Source organism: Lissotriton vulgaris, chromosome 9 (assembly GCF_964263255.1).
Source record: "Lissotriton vulgaris chromosome 9, aLisVul1.2, whole genome shotgun sequence".
Taxonomy (NCBI): domain Eukaryota; kingdom Metazoa; phylum Chordata; class Amphibia; order Caudata; family Salamandridae; genus Lissotriton; species Lissotriton vulgaris.
Window position 1 is genome coordinate 958,202,965 of NC_141697.1, and position 20,345 is coordinate 958,223,309.

Here is a 20,345-nt window from a genome sequence, read left to right on the forward strand (position 1 = left end):
GTGACTTGCAGCTTTTCTCGGAAGGTGCAAGTGTAATCTATGTGAAAGATCATCTGACTAGTATTTCGTCAGAATACAAATTTGCTGTCTCTCTTCAATGGTGCTGCTGCACTCTGTTTTGAGGTCAGGTGTTTGAACAAGCATTGGCAAATGCATTAGGATTCACCCATGTGTTTATTAATATTTTTCTTTTTTAAGTTTTAGCTTGGTGAGCAGTTGGGCAATATGAATTAAAGAACGTGTGAATGAAGCGGCAGGAGGTGGGAGAGAGGGTTAGAAACACCAGAGAGCAGGAAGAGGGTGGGAGGAGGGCAAGGTGGGTTGACCCCAGGTAGAAAGAGACACACAGGTAGCCCCTGGGATACTTTAAATGGTAATCGGCACAGCAGGCCATCTTTTATCACTGAGTGATGACTGAAATCTGAAATCTGCAAAGAGTCCAATAAAAACAAATTGATGACTGCCTTTGCTTCAATACCGCACCAGAACCATATACCTTTATAAGACAGCTACTGTTAATGGGGGGATGAAGCTCTGCAGGAAAAAATTCTGTGACTTCATGTTTTTTTTGTATGGGTCCATCTGAGATGAATGTGGCCCTGGTGGCAGAGAATAATTTTGCAGAGGCCGCCCCCAAAGGGGGCCTCGAGGGCCGGCGCCGTAATGGCCGCCTGAGCCCAAAAGGAACTAATCCAGTTTGCGCTTGTCAGCGCCGCCGGGAATCACCATCTGGCGAAAAGCGCCTGAGGCAATTTCTCTCTTCCCGCTCCCCAAGAACAAAAGGAAGAAGAAAAAGGGGAGGGGGATATAAGGCAACGCTCCCCCTGGGCAGCTCACCTTTTACATCAGGAAGCTGGGGGAGCGGCACCAACGGTTTTCGAGTCCCACCCACACCTACAACAGCAGCGTTGCAGTGCTGGCAGGGACAACAAGAACTAAGGGTGCAATGATTAGCGATGGAGAGACACCAGGAGTATGGCCACACACTTTTGGATGCCTCACGGCTGAGTGAAGTAGGCTAACAAAAGGCGTAGCAAACGGAGACAGCACTCGCAGCCCAGCCCCCGCCGGTCGGCAGTGCTCAAAGAGTCCAACATGGTAGCGAGCTGAGGCCTAACTTCGGGAAGAGCCTACCTCCCCATGAGAAGAGCACGAGGGGAGCGCAAAGCCAACCCAACGGGGTGGAAGGCGGAAACAAAAGGTGTATTGGCTTGGTTATGGAAACATGCTGACAGGGCGGTGTGTAGAAGAAGGGCCACCCACTCTGGGATGCCTCACGGCTGGGTGAGTACGCCTGACAAAATTGGGGTAGCACACGGAGACGGCACTCGCAGTCCAGCCCCCGCCAGATGGCAGGGCGCAGAAGAGACTAGCAAGGTAGCGAGTTGTGGCCTGACTCCCAGAAAAGGCTACCCCCCCACACGAAAAGGGGCGTGGAAAACAACAAAGAACAATCTACAAGCGGTCAGGGTAAATTATGACACTAGGATATGCAAATGAGCAAAAAGACAAACCAGTGATTTATGGCCAGCCGATGATTTATGGCTGATGATTTATAACGCCCATGCAGAATGATTTATGACAACAGATTGTTGACAGATTTGTGACAGAATGATTTATGACATCCCGATGAAATATGACCATGATTTATGACAATAATTTATGATGCTCCGGCAGAGCGATTTATGACAACAAAACGATGACAGAATGATTTATGATACCTTATGACTTATGACACATGATTTATGATGTTCAACTGGATCACTGACTAAATATCGAGGGACAAAATATAGACTACCCAAAATATAGATTCCAAAATATCGACAGACAAAATATCGAATTCCAATCTACAAACAGGTAAGTACCAAAATATCAAACCCAAAATATCGTTTATATACATATACTTTGTAAAAATATCGAATTTCTTAAAAATAATGTAAAATTAAAACAATATTAAAAATAAATAGCTGAAATATACTTAAAAATACTTAAAAACCTTAAAATTATTAAATAACTAATTTAACTTAGAAAAAAATATATACTATCATATCTGTTAAAACATATATATATATTAACATAATATTAATAAAAAACTACACAATATTATTACCGTAAGATATCGTAGGGGTAAAAATTACTATTCCAACTCCAGAGGGGGCAACAGTAGGGAAAGCGTTGGATAGCGTAGGGGTAAAAATTAATATTCCCACTCCAGAGAGTGCAACATTAGGAAAAGCGTTGGATAGCGTAGGGGTAAAAATTACTATTCCCACTCAAGAGAGTGCAACAGTAGGGAAAACGTTGGATAGCGTAGGTGTGAAAATTACTATTCCCACTCCAGTAAGTGCAACAGTAGGGAAAACATTGGATAGCGTAGGGGTAAAAAATACTCTTCCCACTCAGGAGGGGGCAACAGTAGGGAAAGCGTTGGATAGCGTAGGGGTAAAAATTACTATTCCCGCTCCAGAGAGTGCAACAGTAGGGAAAGCGTTGGATAGCGTAGGGGTAAAAATTACTATTCCCACTCCAGAGAGTGCAACAGTAGAGAAAGCGTTGGATAGCGTAGGGGTAAAAATTACTATTCCCACTCCAGAGAGTACAACAGTAGGGAAAGCGTTGGATAGCGTAGGGGTAAAAATTACTATTCCCACTCCAGAGAGTGCAACAGTAGGGAAAGCGTTGGATAGCATAGGGGTAAATTTTACTATTCCCACTCTAGTGAAAATAAATTAATATAATTCACATAATACTCAATTAATCAATTAATAAAAAATATTTATCAATTAAGAATTAATTATCAATTAAAAATTAATTAACAATTTATTCAAAATAAATACCAATAAATTAATTAACACATTTAGTTAATTATAATTAAATTACTTCCCAGCCTATTCCCCTATAAACCCACAACCAGCTACAGAAAATACATTAATTTAATTCACATAATTATCAATTAAATAAAAAATAATGATCAATTAAGAATTAATTAATTTTCAATTAAAAATTAATTAACAATTTATTCTAAATAAATACCAATTAATTAATTAACATATTTAATTAATTATAATTAAATTACTTCCCACCCTGTTCCCCTATAAACCCAAAACCCGCTACAGAAAATAAATTAATTTAATTCACATAATTATCAATTATTAAAAATTAATTATCAATTAATAATTAATTAATTACCAATTAAAAATGAATTAACAATGTATTCTAAATAAATACCAATTAATTAATTAACATATTTAATTATTATAATTAAATTACTTCCCACCCTATTCCCCTATAAACCCACAACCCGCTACAGAATTAAATTACGCAAAAATTAAATACCATAAAAGTAATTACTTAAAATAAATTACAAAAATATATACACTTTTCACACATATTCTAACATACAAAACACTTAAAAAAATCAGATATTATTAAAAATTCAATATTTTTAATTAACTATATTATGTACTTCGATATTTCGACTGTCTATATTTTTAAAATCGATATTACATTACTTACCTTCAAAACGATATTTTTGATGTCTATTTTCTGTCCATTCAATATTTTGTCCATTCTATATTTTGGAGTCGATATTTAGGTTAGTCTATATTTTGGAATTGATATTTTGACCATTTACCATTCACATTACACTGACTGATAACAAATTGTGATAATGTATGATAATGATTTATGACCCCAGTCTGAGAAGGTGTCCAGGGGAGTTTTACAAAGATGATGTATCCAATGAGATTAAAATTGCGGCCACCAACCACCACAAAAACAATGACTGTTGGCTGTGTGTAGTAATACAGATACACAGGTATGGTATGGTTCCTGGAATGGGCACAGTGAGGCTGTTATAACATCGATTCAGAAAAGGGGGTGGTGATGGACAGAGTATCTGAATTAAACAGAACACTCATACCCAGTCAACAGATCAGGGCTTGATCCATCACCGTTTTTTAGCTCACTGCACCATCCCAGCTCAGAACCTGGCTACATGCAAATTAGTCTGTCCCTGGCCCAGTGCATCATGGGAACAGGGCAGACCAAACTACCAAGCCAATTCATAAACTGGGAAGGAAACAAGCTTCCGGGGACCGGTTTCTGGCATTACAGCCGTCTTCGGCCCGGCTTGCTTGAATCCTGATGGTGCAATGAGCAAGCGACTCACATCTGAGTATACCCTTCCACGCTTATGGTGGACAAAACGATTCAGAAAAGGGGGTGGTGATGGACAGAGTATCTGAATTAAACAGAACACTCATACCCAGTCAACAGATCAGGGCTTGATCCATCACCGTTTTTTAGCTCACTGCACCATCCCAGCTCAGAACCTGGCTACATGCAAATTAGTCTGTCCCTGGCCCAGTGCACCATGGGAACAGGGCAGACCAAACTACCAAGCCAATTCATAAACTGGTAGCTTGTCTCCTTTCTGGTGAAGAATTGGCTTGGTAGTTTAGTCTGCCCTGTTCCCATGATGCACTGGGCCAGGGACAGACTGATTTGCATATAGCCAGGTTCTGAGCTGGGATGGTGCAGTGAGATAAATAACGGTGATGGATCAAGCCCTGATCTTTGGACTGGGTAAGAGTGGTCTACTTAATTCGGACACTCTGTTCATCACCACCCCCTTTTCTGAATCATTATAACATCGAGTCACTGGTACTTCATCAGATACTGCCATTCGGGATCATAAGGCATCAGCCTGCTGAGTTTAAGCCCTGATGCCACGCTGTTAAGTGGCTGAACGTGTTTGACTCTGACGAGAGCAGTTGCAAACATAATTTAGTGCTTGTTGTTTTTTGCAACAAGAGAATTCCTGTTGCGCCCACTGTGGTGGCGTGTGGCATCAGCAGACACATATTTACAGACATGGCTGCTCAATCATGTAGCAGTGCAATTGCCTGAATTCAAACACATGTGGGGACGCTGTCGACGACAACATCTTTTATGTATGCAAAGGCTTGTTAGAATAGCACGGGAAAACAATGAGGTGTTTCAGCCTCTAGCCTTTTCTGGTAGCGACCTTTCCAGAAGAAGCAAAGCCAGGCACACAGGTGTGGAGGCACAGCTCGCTCTTCCTGCATGCTCGATACCTTTAATATGGCCGCAGTGGGGTCTCTGCAAATGAACGGCCTTTGCAACAAAGAGGAGCACTAGAGTGAGTGCCTGCTTCGACCCTGGGGGGGGGGGGGGGGGCTGATGATTGCAGTAGCAGAACTGGATTGACGCGATCCTCACTGAGACCAGCACAGTTCGCTGAACTAGGCACTTGGGCAGCGCTGTAATTTTAAAGAAAGGGTGTTGCTCTTGTTTTTATTACATTTTCCCGATCATTGATTGAAATGCTTAAAAGAAGTTCCAACAAAGCGGATGAACACAGCACTTTGCGGTTGGGAAACTGACATGAGAAACATACACGGAAGAACAAGAAATAGAATGCCTACAACCAATAGAAATGAGGAGAGTAAGCGACATGCTCAAGCACCAATAAGAAGTGAAGGCGGGATGTAAGTCCCTTTTAAGACATATTGAATACAATATATTTCACAAGCACAGCGCAGGCGCTGTGCAGACGAAGCCTAATAAAAGACCCATGGCCACATGTTGATGAAAGAGAAAATACCCTGATATGCAGGTGAAAGGAAGTGCGCACCTGCATAGTAAAAGGCAAAACAGCAGCCCCCCTAACCTTTCTGAAAGATGAGGAAAGAAAAAGGAATCTCTGCACCGAAGAGGAAGCTACCGGCTGTGTCAGGGATTTTCTCACCCACAGAAACTTGCTTCCCTTCCTAAGAGCTCCCTCAGTCATGTGACGCCACAGCCTATCCTGCAGCCACTGGAAGTCCTTCACTTTACCCCCATAGGCCATCTTGCTTGCCCAGCTCATCATACTCCTCAGGTCATCACACTTGTCCCACTTTCTTCTTTCCCACCCAGGCCTTCTCTTTCTATATCCCTGTTCATCCAACACCTTCCCGCCTGCAGATACTGCCATCCCCCAATAGTGTAAGACTGCATGAAGCCAAGCTACGAGGAAAAGTCGAAACCTTGTCCTGGTTGTTGTCAAGAGTGCAGGTGCTGCACTGAAGTCTTCCAATGGAAAGCATTCCGAGGGTAGTAGAAGATAGCCCAGGAGCATAGCCTTCTGCTGAAGTCTCCACAGAAATCATTTCTGCACTCCTCTGCCCTCTGGCACTCCACAGATAGCTGTGCTGTCAGTGTGTGTGCATCTGTGAGTGTAAGTGCAAATGTGTTAATGAATGTGTGTTGTGCCAAATGCTCTGATGTGGAGAGGGTGGCTGTTCCATGCTTTAGAAGTGATGGAGGGGAGTGCTGGTTCTCTTGTTTTGGCTCTATGTATGCATGGGATGTGCATGAGTAGGAATCCTCCAAAGCAGAGTTGTGTAGGTGGTTGGTGGATGGAGATGCAACTGTTTAGGTAGGTGAGGACCAACTAGTGTAGTGTCTTGAAAGTGTTTGTGTGAAGACTTTAAAATGAGCATACTTGTTTGTCAGGAGCCAGCGGAGGTCCCTGAGATGTGGTGTGATTTGAGTTCTATGTCAGAGATTGAGGTTGAGTCTGGCTGCGGAATTCTGATTGGTGTGTAGTCTTCTAGTGGGTGTCTTTGTGATCTGGCGTCGAGCGTATTCCCCCAGTCCAACTTGCTGGTGACTTTCTATAGTTGCTTGGGAGCCATTGGAAAATAATCCTCAGTATCTTCTGGGTGTGAAAGTAGGGTCTAGGGACGGCATTGACTGGGTAGTTGTTAGACCTGGCACCATTGGCTTGGGTCTCCCTTCCATTTTTGCTTTGGCTTCCTATGTGTTTGCTGTGCGTTGGACTCCGTTTTGCTGGTCTAGATGCTTTGGGCACTTTGCCAGTGCTGTTCAGTGCCAAAGTGCAAGTGCTCCCTTTATAAATTGTTGTTATGGATTAGTGATTCCATGATTTGTGTATTTGATATGTGCACCTGTAGTGATGTGTACATTGCTTCAAGTGTGATACTAATGTGCACTGCTGCTGATGAGGTTTAGGCCTAAGGGGGGGCCTGATGTAATTATGATGTTCATGTCTAATGCATTTATGCTAAGTACAATGTTACCAGTAGTTAGTGGTATTTTCACTAACTGTGATATGATGGTTATGGCAGTGGCCCGATTGGCCCTGTAGTGTATATAATCCCTGTAATGTCATACCAAGTGCCTGGTGGCAGAGTGTATATATATGATAACGCTCTAATGTGTTTTATGAGTAATACAAAGGTTATTTTTTACATACCCTTGTGTGGAGTTTCTTTTGTGGTGTGCCTAGTGTGTGTGGGTGTTTCGTAAATGCTTTACACATTGCCTCTGGGATAAGCCTGACTGCTCTGCCAAGCTATCAAGGGGGTGAGCAGGGGTTATCTTCAGCGTGTAACTCCCTTGCCCCGACTAGAGTGATGGTTTCTGCCTGGCTTAGGCGAATGCCCTAGCCAACCAGAAATCCCATTTCTAACATTCCTCCTCTAGCGTTTTCTAGATCTGTGCTCCTACACAATTCTCAGTTCCAGGAAATACAGCAAAGGGAGAGACGTTCGTCATTTAACTGAAATAATTTTAAAAGTCGTGGTGGGCTTTAAACAAGCCTCTTTAGAGTCATGAACTTAAACTATGGAAACACACGCACACCCACATGCGGGCACACATCCATGAAAACTAAACAAGGTGAACACTTAACTCACAAACACATACAGGTACACGCATAAAACATAAAGGCACAGACACAAAACACACAAGCACACACCAAAGGATGAGCATTTAGACACACACTGCAGTCACACACACATGGCATACAACACACAAAACACTATGCCGAAAATATGTACCCTTGCATCAATGAATGCTCAAGTCAGGCATAACACACCTTAGACAAATGCAGACACAGAAGGCTGCACACATGTAAGCATGCACACAAAACATGTGGTTATCTGAGGCTACACTACTGTCTGCTCCAGCCAGCCCTGAATAATTAAAGTGCTGGTTGCTGGGGATGACATCAGTTAGTCCTCTTTCTGTGCCTGTATTGGAAAACATGCCCGGTTGATGGGAATCCTGCCACAGCAATGTAACATCCCGCCCTAACTAAAGCAGGGAGTTCAAGTGCAGCCAATGGAAGGGATCCCGCAGCGGCATGGCATCAGGGGCATGTGACGCCACAGCTCTTTTCTGGGGTTTCCCTTCAAATCATATCACTCACAAGCCGCGGCATCCTTCAGTTATTGCACACCACTTGCATGTACGCACTCTCCCACCTGCGAGGTGAAGGGTCCTGTTGAACGCTGCCACAGCAGAGGATTGCCTTCTCTTCCCCTGCTGAATCACAACTCTTTCTGATCCCATTCACCGGCAGCCATAAACACACTGGGGCAGATTTACTAGCCCCGTGTGCCCCATTTGCGCCGCCGTTGCGTCACTTCTGTGACATGGCGTAAACCATGTGCCACATAGCGCCCTATTTACAACGTGACACATCTAGGAAGATGCGTCACGTTGTAAAGCTCTGCCCCACATGAAACCTGCATCAGGAAAAGTGCCTGAGTGAAATCCACAAGATTTCACCCAGTCACTTTTCCGACACCGCTGCGTCAAAACCATACGCCAGCTTGAAGCAGGCGTAAGGCGTGACGCACGATGTTGAGGATAGACCAGGTAGGAATAGTGCTGGAGTTGCGTCGCGCCCTCGACACAACTCCAGCACTGCGCCAACCTTACGCCGGCAGATGCGACACGCATCTGTTTATCCTTGTGCCATGATGCGCCGCATTGTAAATGCGGCGCATCTGTGGTGGCGCAAGACACGCATCTTTCCTGGCGCATCCCTGCTGATTTGCAGGGATGCGCCAGGAAACATAAATCTCCCCCACTCTGTCTTTTATAATGAAACACTACAGGTAGGGAGGGGCCATTACAGAACGGGGGAGAGGAGTTGGCCTAATGGCTAGGGGGGTAGACCTCGAATCTGGGGAACTTGGTTCGAGTCTTGGCAATGACGCTTAACATCCTGTGACTCCGGGCAAATCACTTAATCTCCCCGTGCCTAACAAAAAAAAAAAGAATGTGTCCTTATGTAATGCAATTGGTGCTATGTAAAGCGCTCTGAAACCTGATTCGGGTCAAATTTGCGCTATATAAAACTCTGTGAAAAAAAAAAACGGAACCTGCCGCCATGGCCAAAAGCACTGTTTCTGCCTTGTTGCCTTGCGTCGGAACGCAAGCATATGTCTTGACACTTGAATAACAAGACATGTCATGTGATGGTCAGATGAATATTTGTAGGCTCAGGATGCAGCTTGTATAGTTTCATGTTATTCCTGTATTACACTTGTTACATGAAACTACGCTATTATGTCACATCAAGTAATTAATTACACACTGTTGCAGCAAAAATGTGCACAAGTGCATGGGAGCAACACTGCTGTAAAGCAGGCGGCTGCTGTTTGTGGGGCTTGTGGTGTTGGTGCTTTTTTAGCATGAACTACATCCTTGTGTCTATTGTGTCTAAAATGGACACAATTCAAGATGAAACCAAGGGGCAGGGCTTTAAGTGTCCGGGTCTCACCGGGTCTGAGCACTGGCAGTTTTTTTAAAGGGGGCCTCGAAACGAGTATCCATCGGGCTCTGTTTTGCCCCGGCACAGGCGGTCCATTTTTTCCGGCCTGCAGTAATAGCAGGCACATCGATGTGCGCTGCTCACAGTGCTCACTTCTCACTAGCGGAGGAGTTACGGCATGACTTCATGCCAGGTGAGTGTTGTAGGGGAATGGAAATCCTTTAAAGAGTGTCATCTTCTCTCTGGATTTCCCTTCTCTTTTGGAAACTTAGGAGCAGCAACATTTTTGTGGTGTCACCAGGGCTTTAAGTGGAAGCTTTTTCAATATTAAATACTAGATGATTCTTATTTACCTTATGCAACTAACAACCATTGACGAAGCCGATAGTAATGACTTGTTGTAGGCGTAATGTTACTTGTATCATATATCTGGATGCAATGACAGAAACAGCAAAATACAAGTCCAGCTGCACACTTTTGCTAAGCACAAATTTTTAGTTCACTTTTTATTAAGCCACACCCTTAATTACAATGACCACACCCCTTTGAGAGACCCCTCCAGTTTTTCCATTCCACTTAAAGCCCTGCCGAAGGACTTCATCTTTATCTTTATGTGCCTCCAGTGGGTATCCATATGATCTTGGTGAATAAAGTAGTAACTACAGTTTGCCCATATGCTCCACTTCATTGCTCTGTGCTGCAGTGGACCCAATAGGGGCTCCATTGCTATGGCAAAATCTGTAGGTGACAGCATATTACTTTCATGGATCCCTCTAACTATATTAAAACAATGCGAAATTACCTATCCTATGTGAACTGTATCTCTTGGGGTCAAATACAGCAAAACTATCTAGCCAAGGAATTTATGACCAATGGCCAAACTTTTAAGAACTTCCATTAACCCCTTGGCTGCGGGGCACATTCCCCTGCTGTGCTGGGGGGGAGGGGAGTTGCGCACAGCTCCCCGGTGCTCATGACGAGCTCAGCTAGTCATGAGCCACGGTTCTCGTGTGCTCATGACGAACTGAGCTCTTCACGTCCACGCCCGTTTAATGGAACGCTCAGGACAGCAGGGGGAATTAGCCCCGCATGTGAGCATTCCAATGGTCATGACGAGCTCAGCTCGTCGTGAGCACATGTGAACCGTGGCTCAGGACGAGCTGAGCTCGTCATGAGCATGGGAGGGGTTAAGTAAGGCCGGGCATCAAAAGCATTTTCAATATAGAGAGACACAGCGACCTGTAGCTCCGTAGTGCATGCTGCACCGTAGGCTAGACCGATCAGGCATCTATGGTTAAATAAGGTACTTCTAGTTGGAATTAACCCATTCTGATCTGGGTGGATGAGTATCTTGGGCACAGGCAGCTACCTTTGTCATTTATGCAAATCAAAATGTTGTAAATCTGATATAATAGTGATAACGGCCTGTATGAACAACACTTACACATCTTCTTCACTGCACTATTTATCACTACTTTGAAACAGGTAGCTCTTTTACACAAAGAACTACAAAAGACTCACGTGATACACGCACAGAGTCTTCAACGTGATGGCGTTCACGTTGCAGGGAATTCATTGGCTAATACAGCCATAGCGGAAGCAACTAAACCGGCTTCCGTAGCCACAAAAAAGCGTACAGAAAAATACATAGACGGGGAAACCATGCTGGCAGTAAAAACGACCGTAAAAGGCGACTGTGCAGCACTACCCGTGAACTATCCACTCAATTATGCATACATAATCGATGCAAACTCCGTTCCTTTTGCTCGAATCCCTGGAGTGGGGGACAGAGTAATTCCAAACAGGAGCAGGAGGGGCTTCCTCTTACTGGAAGCACACATGGGGTTGGGTCTGAGACACCAAACAATTAAGGTTTCTCTGAAAGAATTACAATCAGAGTACTGGTGGCCAGGAATGAGCATAGATATTCAATGTTTTGCTCAAAATTGTGAAGACTGCAACAGAGATCGCAGTAATGAACAGGCCAGTGTAGTTTCAGGATCCCTGTTAGACAGCATAAGGTGGTCTATCTGCGCAATCAAAGAAGAGAAGCGCGTCCAATTGTACACAGCTAAGGCTAAACACACTTAAAAAATGTAGCCTCCAGCGCTCGGCTGACGCTAGAACTGTTATAAGAGAGATCTGCGAGTCTTTATCGGCACATACGCAATTACCACGTTCCATTCTGACCAGGGTCCTGCTTTCAGCTCTCGAGCTTATAAGGAGGCCATGGCCAGCATGGGAATTGGGTTGCGGTATTCTTGTCCGTCGCACCCCGAAGGGAATAGTGTGGTAGAAAGAAAAAACCGTGACATAAAGCGATCTATAACAGCGAAGGTATTAGGTTCAGGCGCTGGGTGGGTCAAACATCTAATAAGTGTCCAGACTAGTCTTAATAACTTGCCAAGAAATTCTCTAAAAGGTTTCAGCCCATACGAACTGTTGTTCGGAATTAGAATGAACATTCAGGACCTCGATAGTCAGATGTCAGTGGTACAAGAAAAAACAACAGACTTTGATGTAAAGGATCGTTTGGCTGTTTTACAGGAACTGAATGAAACAAGAAAATCCTTAAGCAACATAAAGTTAAAGCAACAGCCAGATACCACTGACGAGGCACCACAAGCAACAGCCCCAGCAAGGCCTGTCTGGATTCCAAAGATTGGGGATCTAGTCAGAGAAAAGATTGCGGTGAAGAAGGAATTTGGGCCTTCTTACAGAAAAGCAGTACCTGTCTTCGCAGTCACCGGAACAAGATCAGTTGTACTACCGCCCCTTGCTGGTAAAAAGGAGAACAGAGTTGTGTCCATTGACCTGGTAAAACCACAAGCATGTGGCATATAATCAACAGTAGGCCCAGTGGACTCCCAAGAAACAACAGAATACCCAAACTTGCAACAATCCAAGAGGTTCAAACTGAAAGACTAATCACATTCGATCAGCCTGCAGTGCACAGTGAAGGACTATGCAATAATGCCATGGAACTAGTGCCTCTTGAGACACAGATTGAAACAGTTCGTCAAGAAACAACAACAGTCTACAATAATGTGGCATCAGAAAGTGTTACCGAAATACAGATTGAAAGAACAATCCCATCAATTGACAGAACTGCCTCTGGTTATTTCATCAACTTCGACAACTTCTCTGAAGATCAAAACGACCCCGAAGTGATGCCAGAAACAAAAAAGTATTCTAAAGAAAATACAGCAGGACTCCTTCAACAAACCAAAGAAATTATATCTGGATTCACCGTTGATTGAGCATTGGATTATTTCAGGGGTATTCATACTCCTACTATGCCTAATTTTAGTTTTAATTTTAGGAAAGTTTATTACAATTGAATGGACACAGCAAGTCAGAACATCAACCTAGTCCTGAAACCACACAGATCATCCCACGTGAAGAAAAGAGAACTGTCAACAGTAAATGTCACAGCAATTCCAATACCTGGTGGGGTAGTATGGGAGAAACCTGACTATGAGATCTATGGTCCGGTCGAAATCCTGAAGTATCCTCATCAACTGAAGGTTTCCTTAAGTGACTTTGTAAAACCTAGTACATTCTCTGATGATTGGGACTTTAACAGTATTAGTGACATGATGTCTGATTTAGTAATGTCAGCTAGATTCACAGATCATGATTATTTACAAGGTTCATCTAGTTATGAGCAGACATTCTGTTACACACATTATGGTGATCACTATTTGCATAAATCTGCACAGCCTAGAAATGTTTTTATGTATAATCAATGGGAACATTGTGCTACACCACCTAAAAGCAGTTCTAAAGCATTTTTTGAGAAATTCAAATACTTCTCAGGGTTTAACACCAGTAATGCAGAAACGTTTGATTACAAACTGTTAGATAAAACAGGAATGAAAACAATGCTGACAAATTCTAAATTGATATATTCAGAAGCATTTTATGATAAAATGATGACATTTGGTTTTGATTATTGGAAAGATAACATTGAAACGAAAACCATTTGGGGTACAAAAGATTGGCAGGTACAGGGCATTGAAGCACTATTCAGAACCTGCATGATACCAGAACAAATGATGTTTTTAAATGACACAATACACCGAACATCCTGTCTTAGCCTAGCTAAGATCAAAGACCTTAACAAACCGTCTATACCAAAGCCAATACCTGAAAATATAACTTCAGATATTGAGTTAGACGTATCACAAATTTTACATTTTAACAGAACACATCCTGATTGGAAAAAGTGGTTAATCTGGCCTACTGACACAAACAACTGTCAAGATAGATTCCTGAATAAAACACAGGGGTTAAAAATGACCAGACTAGACCCTAGATACTCCCAGAGACAACATCCAGGGATAATAACAACATACAGTGTAGGGAAACTCTGCCTTGAATGGCTAACATCATCCACACTGGCTGAAATTAAGCAACACTTGTCTTTACTAAAAGAGGGTGCTGATTTGCGCGATTTCATTCTTGGACCACGCAAACAGCGTCAAAAGCGTTTCATAGTGACCAGTATCTATGCTGCGTACAACGAGGCTTGGAAAGTCAAACAAATTGAAACAGCTGAAAAAATACGAGAAATTGATCGTATTAATTTGGAAAAATCACTTTCTGTAGTGGACAATGTGTTAATGACTCTGTCTTCCAGAATATATTCGTTGGACAATATTGTATCCTCTGCCTTTGATGTGATAGACAGAGACTTGCTAATGTTACAACATGGCCAGTCGCAATTACGTTCTATTATACAATTAGGCTGGACGCTGCAAAATCTTCGTTCAGGCTATGTGCCTTGGCGTTTAATCAACACAACGTCATTATTTTCCATTTTTAACCTTACTGATAAACAGACCAGTTTGGCACAGAAAGGAGCAGACTATACAATCCTGAGAATCGAAAAACTTGAGAGATTACCATTGACAATGTCAGAGAGTCCTGTCATTGAATGGATAATACACGGAATTATCACTATTCCGATAACAACTTTCCGATTTAAAAAGTGCCTTGAATACATACCTACTGGCCAGTATGAACAATTGGGTAAAGGATATGTAAAAACTGAATGGAAATTACCATACACACATTCTTGCTATAGTGACAGCGACAAAAATGTATTTCTTAGTGGTGACAACTGTAAACATTTACAAAGCGGTATACTTTTGTGTCAGGGTATTAATTTACACGGAGCATGTGATGGAAATTCTAACAACCTTTCATGCCACCAGCTAGTCACACCTGCAACTCAGATAGAGCCCTTCTTTATGCAACTTGCAAACGGGAGTTACATTCTTAGAACGGATCACAGATGTTGTGGCCTTGTGCCAGGGAAAAGTTATCTAGTAAGCGTAACATCCATGGTCAAATGCTGTATGCAAGCATTGTTCCCGAGTGGGCCTGCAGACACAGTGACTCCCATCTGGCCTCGTCTGAATCTCTATTCTATACGAATTGATACTATAAGCAAAATGAAGTCTGTGCTTTTACAGACAACAGTGCCTATAACGTCATCAAAAGAGACGTATGATCTTCTAGTTGCAAGGACAGCTACTGAAGTTCATGAACTTTTATCAACAAATTGCCCCGTGCATTTCGTAGAAATGCTTAGCCAACTCCTTAACATGTCTAGTGCCACAGGCATCCCAGGCATATTTAAGATGATTTTTACGGGACTACTAACACCCTTTCAAGCAATTTTGGGAATCGTTCCTAATTTTGTCCACTCTGTTTTTGGCGGCATACCCTTATTTTTGGGACTTGTAGCAGGGATTTTATTTTTGACCCTCCTGCTTCGTTATGGAAAGCCGAAACTCAGACATAGCTCCCATGGGAATGGAAGAGACAATCCTAGTAATGCGCTACCGGGACAGGATAACTAACGTCCTTGGATTGGCCAGGCTCAGAGATCTAAACATGACTTGGTTCCTTTCATTCAGACCTATATGGCAGAACTGTATCTTACCGGTACTTCGATGTATGCTATGCGGAGATGAGTGGGTGTTGGACATCTGTCTTTCACTTCCATCAGCAGTACCAATGGACGTTGATACTTTGCTCAGTCCGATAACGGCTCAAGCATTGTGTTGTCCCCAGCGGCTACCAATCCTGATGACGGCATTCGTTGAGACTCCTGTACTACGACTAGGTGGTAACAGTGGAGCGAGTGACAAAAGCAGCATCAGCCAGGTACGACCTTCTGTGAGCATTGCTGCTCCCGACTATGATGACAGCAATCATTCTCACACCTGCCAAGTTACAGCACTATCGAATTTGGTTGAACTGTCACCTGATTTTGTAGACCAATTCTTTGAGAGCCTGTCTGATACGATGTTCTCACCCGTACAGAAACAATAACTTTTGAGAAGCTTTCCGACACACAGCGTTCCCATGAACTCTGAATTCGGCCTTCAGTTTTGATCAACAAAAACTGCTAAAAGCGTTGGAACTCTATTTCCCCGTTCAAGCATTAATTCTTTTGAATTGGACATTTTTTAATATTGACCTTTTTTTTTTGGCACGAACAATTCTTTGCTTAACGTAAAAACTATTCTTAGAGAACAGAAGCTTCAAACTTCTATTTCTACACACATCTAGAGACATAACAAACTTACATCAGCCTCTAGCACATTTATTGCAATGCATTTATATGTGATGATTTATCTCGCCCTTCTTCTGTTTCAGAGATATTTCATGTGTAATTCTTTTTGCATAATCGTTCATTGATTTCATATGCAATAATTTTTGAATGATTTCTATGCTTCAAAAACGTACAGTACCTAAATTTCACGTATTACAATATACGCCTATTTCGAATGCATTTATGTATTTTGGGGTGGGCAATGTTACACATGCATCCTATTGCTCTAGTTTTAGTAATTTGATGGACATGAAAACGTGGAGTGGGTGTTGCGTGTTTATCTAGGTTCCTGATCGATACTGCGACCTTATGCCCCTATTCGGCTATAAATCCATTTATTCCCTATATTGGCATAACCGCTCAAGTGCGATATTCAGAAAGTCATCTCTGGCCTCACACGAACAGAGCCACATTCCAGAATAGTTCTCTGCCACTTCCTTTGCAACCAATTAGTGCAATGACAGAGCAGAAGTCACTATCTGATATTCCTAGATTAACACTCCGAGTTCTTCAACAAGATAAAAACTCAGCAAACCAGGAAATCCCCGCTTGCTGTGTTTTGATTAGTAATGGAACTCTAAAGAGCAACTGATAGCTTTCACTTCCTAGTGACATCTTTAATTGACGTCTTATGTCCAGCAAACTTGCGTCAAACCAGGCACCTGTCAGGTCTAAATACTACTAACGTTGCCTTAAGCAATTGCTGGTGTCCCATTGCTGTTGTATGCTGTATGCAGTACGCTGATGCTGCTGCTGTCCCTTTGGTGGTGAAGCTACTGATACCATTATCGCTGCTAAAGCGCGAACGATGGTGTGGTGAGCTTAGGAGCTGAAAAGCCGTCCCTCTGCGAAGAGCCCAGCAGATGCCAAGCTGCCCGCGGACGCTGTCCCCCCTCCTCCTCCTCGACGCGCTGAAGAGAGACGCTGCCTTTCTTCTGCTGAGAAATCCAGCTCCAGCATTTCTAGTCTGCCCTCGCGGGTGACTGGGATACCGAGTGCCTCCTGAAGGAGATGCTAGACCTCCATCATTCTATTCAGAGGTATGGTGTTGACTAAACCTTTAGATGAGAATTCTTGAAGCAAACCTTGGCAAAACCAACTTAACTTAAAGCTACTTACTTACTCCCCTTCCACGTGTTAGGCTTAGGTCAGGCACACTGGGGTAGGCTTAGTTAGAAGCACCAGTTGAGTATTTTAGCCTAATGTATATATGACTGTATATATGTTTTATTACTTTTAAATCATTGTATGGCTAAGAAACCATATCAATGCTTTTACAGTATTATTTCGCAATACTTATCTTTCTGTACGTACTTTTTATAATAACAAGTCTTGCAATTGTGGCAATACATTTCTCTTGTACGAGAAGAAAGACTGTTCAATTAATGTTAACCCTTTATTGACAAACGCCCGTCTCTCTATTCTCTACATATTGTGAAAGTAATCTGCACTAATCTGACTGAGTGAAATACCTGTCTATTGTTTCACACGACCCTAGAGATTGACTCTTGATCTGAGGAGCAAAGTTGTCATGTTGCACGGTTGTTGGAAAACTGAATCCCTTCTTGTCTGTGCCAGGGAAGCTGATCACTTCCTATGCAGAGAAGAAAGTTTCCAGTGACCTCTGAGCTAGTTGGTAACACACCCAATTAAGTTTAGCATAGTCAGTGGAGGCCTGGAAGATCCGCACTTCTACGTCGATACTACTGTTTATGTTATTCCAATGCGCAGGGCCTAGTGGGAAACTAGGAACTACACTACAGTTTTTTATTCTCCACCATCTTCTTTTTGGTGATGCTCCTGACATCATACCACCTTTTTTTAAGTACTTCAATTTCCCAGGGGAGGGGGGTCACTCCTAAGGCATTCACTTGTGCCTGAATTCCCATTCCTCTTTTCAGTTTCAGCCGCTTGCAAGGACTGCTTCCCAAACAGCTTGGTATGTTGTTTCACCACCTCCTCAACCAGGACCTGAAGCTTCATTTCGCTGAATTTCAGCTTTCTCTTCCTTTCACCTCCTTCTTTGTCAGTGTCCTTGCTAGCCATTGTGCAGGTTTTGCAGGAAAACTTCTCCCAGTGGCTCCTGTTTTCTCCTCTGCACTCCCACTCTCCAGAAGGTTCTGATTCAGTGCACCTGCATGGATGAGGCCCCTTCCTGGTTGGGAGGTGGGGTGCATGCACAGGATTGGCAGATTCCTTAATTGCTGGTGTTTTGAATTTCCAATTCGGTATTTACCAATTTGGTATTTTCCGAATCAGAATTACAGATTCGGTAACACCGATCAGCATTGAGGATTCAGTATTTTTTTCCCGAATTTTCCCGATTCGGTAAAAGATATCGATTTTTTACCTACATCAGAGAGTCCGAATTCTTAATACCGAATCGGTAAAATTCGGTATTAAGAATTTGGAAGTTAACGTTTACCTACATATGGCCCTTTGTCCATTGTTTGTCTGTTAGTGTAGTGGATATCTCCTCATCCTAGTAGGCGCAGAGAGCAGTGAGGGAAGTTCCTCTTTCCACTCATAGGGAATTGTATAGTAGTGTGACAGGGTGGTGGCTAACTCATCTGTAAGCACTATCTGAAGAAGGTTCAATGTGTCTGGTTCATCATGCATTCTGTGCCACATCATATGTAAATGATGAGTTAGCGAGGTGTAGAGGAGGAAAGAACCAGGCGGTACACCATAATCATCCACCAGATTATCAAACGTGCAGAGGATTTTGTTAGTGAAGACATCTCCCCAAGTTGTGATACCTGAGTTTATACATGAGGTGGCCTCCAATCTGGAGCCCAATTCTGTTCAGTCTGGCATCGCCCAGAGAGATATTTCGGGGGCATATGGGGCGTGAGGGCGCTTCTCAAATAGATAGGTGTTCCAGCATGATTGGGCTGTATGCATACAAATATGTCCAGCCCTTCTGGGGATCACTCCCTCCGAACACAGCAGCCATTCCAGTACAGTAGACTGGCTTATCAGATCTGAGCAACAGCCCAGTTCCGACATATTTTGGCCAGCCAGCCAACGAGTAGGCCATTGTAACTGAGCAGCCGCGTAGTAATATACGTAGTTTGGTGCACCCAAGCTGCCCTCTAATAGAGAGGCATACAGTTTATTAATTGTAATTCGCTTCCAACCATTACCCATATTAGTGTGATCACAAGTTTTTCCAAGTCTTAAAAAAACTTTTGGTGGCAATAGACTGGGAAAGGCCAAAACAAAATTTAGCAATCTGGGGAGAAACAAAATTTTTGAGATATATATGAGACCCATAGGGGAGAGCATCAATGTGGTCAAGGATAAAAGGGACTACTATCATGCGCTAGTAATGGCCTTACCTATGTTACCGGCCAACAGATCCCTACAGAATCATAAACCTGAATTCCCAAATATTTTAACGCATCACAGGCCCAAGGGCGTATGCTGTTCAGGAGTACCCGCCGTTGGTCTGGGGAAAGGAATGTCAATGAAAATAGTTGGGATGTATCCCAATTCACCTTTATTCCGGAGGCATCCCCTAACTGCCCCAGTAGCTGCATGAGTCTCAGGAGTACTGTGGCATTCTCATGAAGATACACCTGGACATATCCACGAATAAAGATATTATATGCCAATGATTCTTTGCCTGTATCCCCCAACTCTTGGCGTGCTGTTGAAGTGTGCAAGTCAGTGATTAAATTGCGAGCGCAAACATTAATGGGATAGGGTAGCCTTGGCGGGCTCCTCTCCCGATGCTGAAGGGGTCAGAGAATGTCAAACCAGTTTTCACACAAGCCATGGGCAAATTATATAACAGAGAGACCCTCTTGAGAAAGGTAGACCCCATTACGAACCTACCAAGAACCTCCATTAGGTAACCCTAACCCAGGGTGTCAAATGCCTTCTCAATATCCAGGGATGTGACCCAAGTGTGTACCCCTGTCTCGTGAGCCCAATCCATCAACATGAAAGACTGGCACAGGTTCAAGAAAATATTTCTGGCAGAGACAAACCCATTTTGATCTTGATGTACTACATGTTTAACTATTGGATTCAATCGGTTGGCCAGCACATTTCCAAGAATCTTGTAGTCAGACTTCAGGAGAGAAAGTAGATGGTGTGATCCTAAGAGCAATGAGA